The sequence below is a fragment of the Pelophylax lessonae genome (genome assembly GCF_965119305.1).
Source record: "Pelophylax lessonae genome assembly, chromosome: 4".
In the NCBI taxonomy this organism is placed as follows: Eukaryota; Metazoa; Chordata; class Amphibia; order Anura; family Ranidae; genus Pelophylax; species Pelophylax lessonae.
In genome coordinates, this window is record NC_138771.1 from 461,575,400 (window position 1) to 461,586,599 (window position 11,200).

General features: G+C 47.2%; 1 long non-coding RNA gene across 1 annotated transcript in view; it reads right to left on the reverse strand.

Moving 5' to 3' along the window:
• The window catches only part of LOC309554050, a 55,367-nt gene extending 48,478 nt beyond the window's left edge, over positions 1-6,889 (reverse strand). The window contains exon 1 of the long non-coding RNA XR_014225206.1: positions 6,814-6,889. This is a non-coding gene — a long non-coding RNA (uncharacterized lncRNA). The remainder of the gene's footprint in view (positions 1-6,813) is intronic.
• Positions 6,890-11,200: the final 4,311 nt, after the last annotated feature.

An 11,200-nucleotide genomic window follows, 5' to 3' on the forward strand; every position in this document is an offset into this window, starting at 1 on the left:
GAGGACGATGAGGTCCTCGACCCCACATGGAATGAACGTCATGCAGGTGACCTGAGTAGTTTGGAGGAAGAGGCGGTGGTCGCACAGAGCCACCAGCACAGCAGAAGAGGGAGCAGGGTGCAGAAGCGGAGCGGCCGTGCCCTAGACACTACGCCCGCTACTGCCCAACGCAGCAAGGGAACGAGCGCACCAAAGTCAGCTCAAAGGAGTTCTCTAGCGTGGAAGTTCTTTAGAAAATGTGCTGATGACAGGACACGAGTGGTTTGCACCCTGTGCAATCAGAGCTTGAAGCGAGGCATAAACCTTCTCAACCTGAGCACAACCTGCATGATCAGGCATCTAAGTGCAAAGCACGAGCTGCAGTGGAGTACACACCTTCAAAACCAAGAAACGTCTCTGGCTCATCCTGCTTCCTCTTCTGCTGCAGTCTCGGCCGCTCCAGCCACATCTGTAGTGATACCGGCACCTGCCACCCCGCAAACAGACGATCTGTCAGCAACACCACCACCTGGGTCACCAACAACCATCTCCACAATGTTCCGTGGAAGCGTTCAGCTTTCCATCTCCCAAACACTTGAGAGGAAGAGGAAGTACCCCCCTACCCACCCGCGATCCCTGGCCCTGAATGCCAGCATTTCAAAATTATTGGCCTTTGAAATGCTGTCATTCCGTCTGGTGGAGACGCACAGTTTTAAAAACCTTATGTCGGTGGCTGTCCCACAGTACGTCGTGCCCAGCCGCCACTACTTTTCCAGGCAAGCCATCCCTTCCCTGCACAACCAAGTGGGGGAAAATATCAGGTGTGCACTGCGCAACGCCATCTGTGCCAAGGTCCACCTAACTACGGATACGTGGACCAGTAAGCACGGTCAGGGGCGTTATATCTCCCTAACGGCACACTGGGTAAATGCAGTGGCGGATGGGCCTGAGGCGGATAGCAATTTGGCGCATGTCCTTCCACCACCGAGGATTGCAGGGCGCTTCAGTTTGTCTCCTGTTCCTAACTCCTCCTACTCCGCTTCCTCATCCTCTACCGCCTCCTCATCCGGACAGCGTAACACCTTCACCACCAACTTCAGCACGGCCAGGGGTAAACGACAGCAGGCAGTTTTACAACTTGCCTGTTTGGGGGACAAACCACACACCGCGCAGGAGTTGTGGAGGAGCATGGAACAGCAGACAAATGAGTGGTTGCTGCCAGCGAGCCTCAAGCCCGGCCTGGTGGTGTGCGATAACGGGCGAAATCTCATAGCAGCTCTGGGCCTAACCGGTTTGACGCACATCCCTTGCCTGGCGCATGTGCTGAATTTGGTGGTGCAGAGGTTCCTTAAAAACTACCCCGATATGTCAGAGCTGCTGCAGAAAGTGCGGGCCGTTTGTGCGCACTTTCGGCGTTCTCACCCTGCTGCTGCTCGCCTGGCAGCGCTGCAGCGTAACTTCGGCCTTCCCGCTCACCGCCTCATATGTGACGTGCCCACAAGGTGGAACTCCACCTTGCACATGCTGGAAAGACTGTGCGAGCAGCAGCAGGCCATAGTGGAGTTTCAGCTGCAGCACGCACGCGTGAGTCGCTCTGCGGAACAGCACCACTTCACCACCAATAACTGGGCCTCCATGCGAGACCTGTGTGCCTTGTTGCGCTGTTTTGAGTACTCCACCAACATGGCCAGTGGCAATGACGCCGTTCTCAGCTTAACTATCCCACTTCTATGCCTCCTTGAAAAAACAATTCGGGCGATGATGGAAGAGGATGTGGCACAGGATGAGGAGGAGGAGGAGGATGAAGAGGTAACATTTCCAAGGCTTTCAGGGCAGTCATTCGCAAGGGGCTCCGAGGGTGGGTTCCTGCACACGCAAACGCCAGGGACGCAATTGTCCAGCAGGGGCACAGTTCTGGAGGATGAGGAGGATGAGGAGGAGGAGGAGCTGGAGGAGGAGATGGAACCATGTTCACAGCAGGGTGGCACCCAGGCCAGCTCATGGCCATCACTGGTGCGTGGCTGGGGGGATACAGAGGACACGGACCATACACCTCCCACAGAGGACAGCCTTTCGTTGCCTCTGGGCAGCCTGGCACACATGAGCGATTACATGCTGCAGTGTCTCCACAACGACCGCCGAGTTGCCCACATTCTAACTTGTGCTGATTACTGGGTGGCCACGCTGCTGGATCCCCGTTACAAGGACAACGTACCGTCCTTAATTCACTCACTGGAGCGCGATCGCAAGATGCGCGAGTACAAGCGCACGCTGGTAGACGCCATGCTGCTGGCATTCCCATCTGACAGCGGGGCCACAGTGGAAGCACAAGGCAGAGGAGGAGGAGGAGGAGGTCGCCAACGCAACCAGGGCACCGCCAGCACCTCAGAAGGCAGGGTTAGCATGGCCGAAATGTGGAAAAGCTTTGTCAGCACGCCACAACAAACAGCAGCACCAGCAGCTCAGATGGAACGTCTTAGCAGGAGGCAGCATTTTACCAACATGGTGGAGCAATATGTGTGCACACGCCTACATGTAGTGAATGACGGGTCTGCCCCCTTCAACTTCTGGGTCTCCAAATTGGGCACATGGCCTGAGCTTGCCCTTTACGCCTTGGAGGTGCTGGCGTGCCCTGCAGCCAGTGTATTATCTGAACGGGTATTTAGCACGGCTGGGGGCGTTATAACAGACAAGCGCAGCCGCCTGTCCAGAGACAATGTGGACAAGCTCACGTTCATTAAAATGAACCAGGCATGGATCCCACGGGACTTTTCCGTACCTTATGCAGAATAGCAATGGATACCGACCTTACCCACCCATTGTTCCATTTTTGCTCTTTCTCACTCTTTTGGGGTGTACCCTCATTTAAAATTTTTGAAAAGAAGCAGCGTTGGCTACCTCGTCCTCCTCCTCAGGGCCAGATTAACGTAGGGGCTATTGGAGCTGCAGCTCCAGGCCCCTACCTTTTATATAGGCCCCGGGTTGGCCATATTCACTGTTACCGCTCTTCTGTCACTTGTAAACACAGAAGTCTGGCTTCTATGCTCGCTTCCCCAGGCAGCACCCTCAGAACCTCCCCACACAGCGTGAAGGCCGGACAAGGAGGGACAGTTGGCGATGCATGGATGTGTTTATGGGCTTCAGAGACAGCATCCCATGTTGAATTAGGCATGCATGGCTGCACCCTTCCTCCTCTGGGTGCATGGCAAGGCACGGCCCTTAAGGCCCTTCAAAATCCTCAGCACCAAGCCCATGATGCTGTTAATCCGGCCCTGGTCCTCCTCCACCGCCGCTTCCACCTACACCGCCCATAGGTGTGCGCAGCCTATTGCATTAAGGTGTGCACCCCAAAGTTGAAATACACATGCATGTGTTTGCCAGCAGGGAGAGTAATGTATCGGGGCCATGTACCTGTAGGCAAGGAGAAATAGAGCAGAGCAGGTCCCAGGGAGATCTTTCCCATCTCCTCACTGGCAATGCTATGTGCCCTAGGTGATTAGGGTGTGCCCAGGCACACCCAGCACACCCTGTGCGCACGCCTATGTCACCGCCACATCCACCACCACCTCAACCTCCCTCCTACTCCATATGGGCCTCGTCCTTCAGAGATGAAGAAGAACATTGTTTTATTTTTCTGTTTTTTTTTGTTGTTTTAAGTTATTTCCCTATCCACATTTGTTTGCAGAGCACTTGCCATGCTCTTAATTACGTTTTGCTGCCATTTGCAGCACTCTAGCCCTTTCCTTTGGTGTTTTAGAGCCATTTTAGTGCCTTAAAGTTCGGGTCCCCATTGACTTCAATGGGGTTCGGTGTCCGGGAAAAGTTCGGTAAAAGTCCGGGACACGGACCCGGACTTTTTTTTAAAGTTCGGCCGAACCCGTCGAACACGGACATCTAGGTGTCCGCTCAACCCTAGACACCACAGCTATACATCTTTCTCACTGAAATGGTGGCTTCAGTTAAAGAATGCTTCTAATCTAAATGGACTAGTTTCATTGATATTATTCTGGACTAATCTTTGCAGTCAGTAGACATCACATTTATGTCTATGTGATCTCGTTTTCACTTGTTTTTAATTGATTACTTATGTTTTTTGGTTTTTGGAAACTACACTCTTTAAATGATTTGTAATGTAAGTTTGTTTACTATTTACGTGTTAGCTGCCTTTGTTACTTTTTTTTTTATTTTTGACACACAGCGCAGAATTTTTTACACTTTAACATGTCTTTTTGGACCTTACTTTTTGCACTGGTCAAAATCATTTGGTGGAGGGGGATTATGGTGTGTTTTTTTTTTTTTTTTTCAGGGGTTGGGCTTGGCCCTTTAGTTCCAGCGAAGTGAACTCTTAAGGCGTCAACGTACTAAGACATTTTGGACATTTTCAAATATTGGGGGAACAGTTTGGGGATGGCCCCTTCCTATTCCAACATGACTGTGCACCAGTGCACAAAGCAGGATCCATAAAGACATGAATGAGCGAGTTTGGGGTGGAGGAACTTGACTGGCATGCACAGAATCCTGACCTCAACCCAATAGAACACATTTGGCATGAATTAGAGGGGAGACTGCGAGCCAGACCTTCTCGTCCACATCAGTGCCTGACCTCACAAATGTGCCTCTAGAAGAATGGTCAAACATTCCCATAGACACACTCCTAAACCTTGTGGACAGCCTTCCTGTGGTCTTGATGATGCCAGGATCCTAGACTGCTGGAGTGTGGAGGTGAAGGTGCTGCAGAGACTGGTCTAGCAGAGGGGAGGAGTGGAAGATCGCCTTCCTTTATAGTTCCCTTCGACTTAAATACTGTATTTATCGGCGTATAACACGCACAATTGTAAAACACGCACCTTAATTTTAAGAGGCAAGTTTCAGGAAAAAAATCCTAACCATTACCCGTCAATGCAACCTCACCATTGCCCATCAATGCAGCTTGATCAGTGCCCATCTGCAGCCTCACCATTGCAGCCTGGTCAGTTCCCATCAGCACTTTCACCATTGCCCATCAATGCAGCTTGATCAGTGCCCATCTGCAGCCTCACCATTGCAGCCTGGTTAGTGCCCATCTGCATCCTCACCATTGCCCATCAATGCAGCTTGATCAGTGCCCATCTGCAGCCTCATCATTGCAGCTTGGTGAGTGCCCACCTGCACCCTCACCATTGCCCATCAATGCAGCCTGGTCAGTGCCACTCTACAGCCTCTCTATTGCAGCCTGTTCAGTGCCCATCTGCAGCCTCACCATTGCAGCCTGGTCAGTGCCCATCTGCAGCCTCACCATTGTCCATCAATGCAGCCTGATCAGTGCCCATCTGCATCCTCACTATTGCAGCCTGGTCAGTGCCCACCTGCACCCTCACCATTGCCCATCAATGCAGCCTGATCAGTGCCCATCAATGCAGTGATGCCAGATTACAGAGGGGGGATCTCCTGGTTACTCGGTGGCCACTGTAATACGAAGACCGGCTCCTATGATAGACAGAACACTGATCCAATGCTGGGACGTGTGACGTATATCATAGTAGCTGGGACTTCGTATTACAGTGGCCGCCGAGTAAACAGGAGATTGCCGCTCTGTGTATTCCACTCGACCCCCCCTTTCCCTCTGAGGCAGCTCAGGTAAAATATCAGCGTATAACACGCACACATGATTTGCTCTCTATTTTCAGAGAGAAAAAGTGCGTGTTAAATGCCAATAAATTTGGTATGTTGCCTGGAGTCAGGATTTAAAATGAAATCAATAATATCAGAAATCAATCATAATAACAGAAAACATATGCAGACAATAAAATTTATAGTATTCCCTACTATTGATGGTTAGTGTAGAATTGATTGTAATCATAGGTGGGATATCAGTTCGCCATTGCCCATTGCTCAGGTAACCCTTTGCAACCTCAGGAGGAAGCCTGGCCGAGAAAGGCTGCTCTTGAGATTGCTAGGGTCCTTCAAGCAGTGGAATTGATCTTTTTTGTGATAATGCCTGCAAAGTTCTGGCACCAATGTTAGTAGGTCCTGTGGTGTGGAACTAGTGTAGCCCTTCCTCTCTTCTAACGAGTAGGTAACCATTGAGACCAAGATTTTTTTTTTTTTTTTTGCCGCAACTATAAACAATCCTAACATTCAATGGTGTATTTAATCTAATGCTGTCCAAGATAATTAATGATTAACCTCATAATGTCAAAGGTAATACGAATCTTAATGCCTGAAACCAGTTTTGCAGCTTTGCCATGTGTTAGTAAAACTGTAAATATCACTGAAATTACTTAAGCTGGATACACACTATACAACTTTTGTTGTTTGATTTCCTTTAACTATATAGTGCATGGGCTTGCCCGATTGCATACACATTGAAAGAGTTTAGGTTTGACCTCATATTATATGGTTTGGCAAATCTAAAGGAAAAAATCTAAAGACAATTCTATAGTGTGTATCCAGCTTTAGTGTATCCAAATTGGACCATCATTTGGTGGCAAATAGTAATGGTATTAAGTTCCAGACCAAATTCTGTCTGAGGCTATTCTGAAACCGATTCATATACACTTTACTGACAGTTACATGAATCTGTCTACAAAACTCTTTATGAATTCCAGAGATTGCTTATAGGTAAATCTCATATGGCGGAATATGAACATACCTCCTATTTAATGCTTGCATAAACTATCTGTAGTTTACTACACAGTCATGTGCCGCACTGCCGACCCATCACAAATAATTTGGGTCCTGATCCATAGTTTAAGAAACACTAATGTAGAGTGAGAAAACCCTAAAAATGTAAGCATGCAATGAGATTCAGCTTTTCTATAAAGAATAGAATAGAGACCAATAAATTGCCATTACCTGCGTGTTAGGTACGTGAAAGGAATTTTCAAGATTCTGCAACCTGCCAGCTTTCCTGTCTTGGGTTGAATCACAGTAGAGGGAGGGAAGGCAAGTCTTTTATATTAGAGAGAAAAAGATGATTGCGCAACTGTCACCTCCTACTGTATTCTGAACATTAGGGCTGCAAGACATAAATTTGTGTTGGGAAATAAAAGCCAGATAGGGATTTTTTAGCAGTTCTTAGCAGTTAGCAAATACATCCTGGATCTTGCATATACTGTACAGACCTCAACTTGTATAAGGCTGGGTTCACTCTTGTGCGAGCACAGGCATCGCATGGAATTCGCACTGCATTGCTATGCAGATCACATGCGATGTCTGTGTGATGCAAATTCAGTCATACAAACTGTATGGCTGAAGTCGCATCACATTCACAATAAAAGGGTGCAGGACCCTTTTTTGGTCCGCACTGGAATTGGATCGCATGGATGTTCACACCTATGTGATCTGATTTCTGAACAATTTCACAGTTGGCACTGCGATCTGCGAACTGATCTGGGGATGTCATTAATTTTACATTGGCACCAGCAGTGGTTCGCAAATGTCAGTGTGAACCAGTGTGCGATTCAGGTGTGAAGCAGGAACCGGCACTAAATCGCAGGGTTTCCCGCATCGCACCAGTGTGAACTGGGACTTAGAGCAGTGTATGCAAAGCCTTTTCAAAGCTTTCACTAAGCCCTTGTTAGCTTTTTGTAGCTTTTTAAAGCAGCCTTCTCTCCAATTTTTAGGTTTTAAACACACAACTAAATTAACATGGTGCCTGTCACTTTTATCAAGCAGCTAGTAGACTAGAGTAAGTTTGAGCAGAACTTGAAACTTGTATAAAGTGCATTTATAGCCTAAACAGTTTTTCAATTTTGATAGAATACAGCAGAAGTCGTCAACCTGAAAATTATTGGGAACCTCAAGTGCAGTCCCCAATAATCCCAGAGGGTTACACTGATGTGGATGAGAAGGCCTGGCTCACAGTCTCCACTCTAATTCATCTCAAAGGTGTTCTGTCGGGTTGAGGTCAGGACTTTGTGCAGGCCAGTCAAGTTCCTCCACCCCCAAACTCGCTTATCCACCCTGACCTTACCTCAACCCGATAGAACACCTTTGGGATGAATTAGAGAGGAGGCTGCAAGCCAGGCCTTCTCGTCCAACATCAGTGCCTCACCTCACAAAAGCACTTCTGGAAGAATGGTCAAACATTCCCATAGACACACTCCTAAACCTTGTGGACAGCTTTCCCAGAAGAGTTGAAGTTGTTATAGCTGCAAATGGTGGGCTTACTCAATACTGAACCCTACAGACTAAGACTGGGATGCCATTAAAGTTATATGCATGTAAAGGCAGGTGTCCCAATACTTTTGACATTATAGTGTATATTTCAAGGGTTTCCCTGGGGTTAAAAGCTTCAGAAAAGCTGCTCTAGAGGAACCCTGTCAGCAGTGCCGGGTAGGGATGCACCGATCCGATATTAGGATCGGATATCGGCCGCGATACTGGCAAAATAGCTGGATCTGGGATCAGTAAAATTAACAGATCCACGGACCAACCCGGGTTTCATTGCAGCAGAACCTACATCATTAATCAGCCTCACGTGTGTGTCGGGTATGGAGTGCGCCAAAGAGTCGGCAGTGTGGAGATATTACAAGCTCGCCACGCCAACTAGTTCCACAGCTGTTTGCAAAGTAAATGTTTTGAGGGGAGGTGGTACAACTGCAAAGTTCAATACTACCAATTTAACCACTTAAGCCGCGGAAGATTTTACCCCCTTCCTGACCAGGGGGTATTTTGCGATTCGGCACTGCGTGACTTTAACGGACAATTGCGCGGTCGTGCGACGCTGTACCTAAACAAATTTGGCGTCCTTTTTTTCCCACAAACAGAGCTTTCTTTTGGTGGTATTTGATCACCTGTGCGATTTTTTGATCACGCGCTATAAACAAAAAAAGAGCGTCAATTTTGCAAAAATAGCAATATTTCTCACATTTTTTTATATGAAATTCCCCCCCCCAAAAAAATGTAAAAATCTAAATGTTTTAACATTTTCGGCCAATTTGTTTTATGCTACCTATGTTTGGTAAAAAAAAATCGCAAAAAGCGTATTTTGATTGGTTTGTGCAAAAGTTATCGCGTTTACTAACAAAGGGAAAGATTTTTGTCATTTTTGTTGTTTTTTTTTTTAACGCGTAATGGCGGCGATCTGCGATTTTTTTTGCGGTACTGCGACATTGCGGCGGACAGATCGGACCCTTGACTGACATTTTTGACACTTTTGGGGTTACCAGTGACATTTCTACAGTAATCAGTGCTATATATATGCACTGTTACTGTAAAAATACACTGGTAGTGAAGGGGTTAACTTTATTTGGGAGGGAGGGGCTGTGTGTGTCCCTAGGGGGGTGCTTTCTACTGTGATTGGCTGTGGCTTGAGCTGTAAGGACACTGATCAACGGATCTACATAGTAGATCCGTGTGATCAGTGTTTTTACACCGAGGAGAATGACAGGTGGCTTGTTTACACAAGCCACCTGACTTTCTCCCTCTCCCCCGCCGATCGCAGAGTGGCCGGCGGACATCGGGTCCGCCGGTCACACGCGCGGGGGGGTCCGTGACCACGCGGGAGCGGGAGAGCGCCTCCGGGGGCGCGCGCTCGCTCCCTAGACCCTCACAAGCTAGTGACGTAGCCCTACGTCACTTTGCCTGTGAGGGGCTGACTGCCGACGTAGATCGGCGTTAGGCAGTCGGCAAGTGGTTAATCAAGCACATCCAGAAACACCACGCTAAGGAGCACGCTGAATTCCTGGAGCTCAACAAAACAAAAAAGGAGCGGACAATACAGCCCAGCAGCAAGAAACGTTGCAGGATGTATTTCAACGACACAAAAAGTTTCCGATGGAAAGTATGAAAGCATCAGCAATAACACAGAAAGTTTTGGAATTCACTGTTTTACATGGTCAACCAATGTCAGTTGTTGAAGATGAGGGCTTCCGTCGCCTACTGGAACACTAAAGCTGGATACACACTGTCCAACTTTTGTGGTTAGATTTCCTTCAGATTTACCTTTTCTATGTAGTACAAGGGCCTGCCAGATTGCATACAAATTGAAAGTGTTTAGGTTTGACCTCATATTATATGGTTTTGGTAAGTCTAAAGGAAAAAGTCTTCAGAAAATCTTATAGTGTGTATGGCCCATAAGAGCCGAGGTAATCTCTTCCATCACGCAAGTATTTTTCAGAGACTGCACTGCCAGAACTGTACAAAAAAAGTTTGTGAACATGTCTCAGAAGAGATTAAAGATATAAAGGCTATGAGCTTTACTACAGATACATGGAGCTCTGATGTGTGTCCAATGTCGCTTTTAAGTGTAACAGTCCACTGGTTGGACACGAGCTGTACACTACACGGTGCAATGCTTCAAGCTAAAAACTTTCATGGTTCACAAACTTCACACACCAGCGATACCAATTCGGCTACAATTAAGGCTATACTTGACAAGTGGCACATTCCTTTGAATAAAGTGCATGTCATACTCCAAGACAATGCAAGCAACATGAAAAAGGACATGGCCAAATGGGTGAACGGAGCTTAGGCTGCTTTGCTCACAGCTTGTAGTCAATGAGGGGCTACTGTCACAACGGAGTGTGAGTGATGCCATTGCAATCGGTAGACAAATTGTGGGGCATTTTAAACATTCTCAACCTGCATATTCAAGGCTGCAAGATATCCAGCTCCACATGCAAATGCAACCTAAACGCCTGCAACAAGACATCAAAACAAGGTGGAATTCTACGTACTTGATGATACAGAGTCTTCTGGAACAGAAGCGAGTCCTCTGTGCTTACATTGCTGACCATGATGACCTGCCCAGTACACTGATCACTAACCAGTGGGCTTTGCTAGAAAAAACGAGCATTGTTTTAGCACCATTTGAAGAGCTAACAAGGAAAGTAAGCTCATTGACTGCCTCCACCGCTGACGTCATTCCAACTGTCACCGTCCTCAAACGGATCTTTGCTAAAAAAGCAATGTGGATACTGGTATCAAAACAATGAAAACAATCCTGCTTCAAGCTGTCAACAAACGCTTAGAGTCCGACACTGTGGAAGATGAACCCCTATATGCACTTGCCACCCTGCTGGTCCCGAGATATAAAGACAGGTAAGATTGCGTAACCTAACCTAACTAATTATTACATTAGCCCATCAAGTGTTAGAAATTCTACTTTTTGGAACAAAAAAAAAAAAAAAATTCTAAATGTTTAAATTAACACTGCATTGCATCTTATCAAATACAGTCGAAGACACTGTTATTGTGGAGAGGAGAATAAATAAATCTATCTATAATAATAGACCTA